Raw genomic sequence first — 2,187 nt, 5'->3', positions numbered from 1 at the left:
AGGAAACTGAAGCTGAGAGAGGTTAAATATTTTGCCCATTATTTTACCAGCTAAGAGATTGAACTTGTGCCAAGGTATTCCTGATTCTACCCTCTACAATAGTGTACTCCAGTTCCCTGTATCTTTTCTATAAAATTATGAGGTTGTACTAGGTGATTTCAAAGTCCTCTTTTAGCTTTAATGAATTAGGAACACCTGAGTCTCATATATAAGGCTCTGAGCTGTCTGGTTTTACCTGATCTGGCCACCCTTCTCCATCACTAACGTGTAACAAGAACCCATCCCACCAGTCAGACTGTTTGTCCTATTAGTAATCCTCTCCAAGTCCATGTCTATTCCAATCTCCATGTTATCTATCAGTAGGACAACTGCCCAAATTTGAAGAGCTCTTCTTCCTCATGTCTGCCTATCTCTAGTAATACACACTTTTTAAAATTAGCTATTGCAAATATTTTAATAAGTGTTCTCTGCAAGGCATTTAAAACACCAGTTTGTGAGGATAAACTCCATTGGAGAAGACAGAACGCGGGTAGCCACGGAGCTGAGGAATTTTCTTGATTTGGGGTAGGATCTGAGAGTCTACTGTTTTCTGATCAGCCTTGCGCTGCTCTGTAATCTTGTATTTCTCTTTTTCTGTGTCAAAAATCTCTCCTTCTTGGTGTCTAGGTTTACAGAGCCTCTTCTTGAAGTAAGCATCAGTAAGATGAGTTGGAATTTTCACACCTGAAAGGTTAACCTGGGTAAAAGTGGCAATAACAAATTTCTGATGGGTCCTTCTCAGAGGAACACGGTTGATGGTCAGAGGTCCAGTCACCAGTAGCAAGCCACTAGCCAGTTGCTTCAGGAACACCACTCGCTTGCCCCTGTGGCGGCCAGTGAGCATGATCAGAACGGTACCTGGCTTGATGCTAGCTCGGAGTCTCCTCACATGCTGGCTAAAGGGCTTTTTGCCATGACTTAGCAGCTTTCTAGGCACATCCTCAGTAGGGTAATACGTAGGTATTTTGTGAATCTTTACTACTTATTCTTATCATCACCAACAGGCTTCGAGATAACAGCAGGCACTTTTTCTTTCTTTTTCCTTTCAATCCGGGTTTTTGGGGCAGCGTATTTCCGCTTGCACATGGCTCTCCGGGAATACATTGCAGACCTGGAGTATCTACCAATCCCTCAGGCCAGGACTGGGTTCTGACTGCAATGCTTTCGAGGCTTTTTGACCTTTTCAGCTACATCTTCATTTTTGTTTTCTTTTTTTTCCTTTTTGATCTTCTTTTCCTTGGGTGGCTTTTTGTCCGCCATCTTGAGAGATGGGAAAGAGCAGTAATATACACATTTTAAAGAAAGTTTTATTGATGTATTTTGTTTTTACATTTCAAACATTGACAAATCACCAGATAACATCATTCAGGAAAGCTATTGATTTTTGTTGATTTTGTTGCTAACATGGTTAATTAAGCATATAGTTTTCTTAATATTGTTAAAATTAAACTAACCCTGCATTCCTGGTATAAATCCAACTTGCTCATAATGATATGTCATTTTAGCTTCTTACCTAATATTTTAACATTTTTGTATTAATATTCATTAGATACTATTTTTTAAACTCTCCTTGATTAATGTATCAAGACCATATTTATGCCATAGTAGGAATTTGTTAGGATCCTTTCTTTTGCTGTTATTTTTTCAAACAACTTATATACTATTGGAATTAATTGTTTTTTGAATTTTTGATAGAATACATTTGCAAATCCATACAGTCCTGGAATATTTTTCTTTGGAAGTTCATTTATGGCTTATTTATGGCTTATTCAGTTTCTTCCTCTGAAATTTGATTGTTTGAATTCTCTGTTTCTTGTTCTGCTAATTTGAATATTTTATATTTTCATTAAAATTCTTTTATTTCATTTAAAGTGCTGGATTTACTGGCATATACAGTTGGACAAAATAGTATGTAAACCTTGAAGGCCTGATTGACATCTTTCTGAGTAACCTGAGACTACTGGGCACCATAGCAATCTCATCCCCCACGACTTCCTTTTCACTTGTCTGTTGTACAAATGTGTTCTAAATCATAAAATATATATGGAGGATAAGCAAGTTGACAAAAGGGATATTTTCTGAACACTAGCCAAACAGGAACGACTTTCTTTCACGGGTGAGGTATCCGGTACCTGTCTCTCAATCTTT

General features: G+C 37.6%; 1 pseudogene; it reads right to left on the bottom strand.

Moving 5' to 3' along the window:
* Positions 1-478: 478 nt before the first annotated feature.
* On the bottom strand, positions 479-1,317 carry LOC138170045 (large ribosomal subunit protein eL6-like; annotated as a pseudogene).
* Between the last annotated feature and the right edge of the window lie 870 nt (positions 1,318-2,187).

Source organism: Petaurus breviceps, unplaced genomic scaffold (genome assembly GCF_028583685.1).
Source record: "Petaurus breviceps papuanus isolate PSGF00001 unplaced genomic scaffold, PetGlider_PUasm1.0 38, whole genome shotgun sequence".
In the NCBI taxonomy this organism is placed as follows: domain Eukaryota; kingdom Metazoa; phylum Chordata; class Mammalia; order Diprotodontia; family Petauridae; genus Petaurus; species Petaurus breviceps.
The sequence above is the reverse complement of the archived record's forward strand: the minus strand, read 5'-3'. Positions and strand labels throughout refer to the sequence as shown.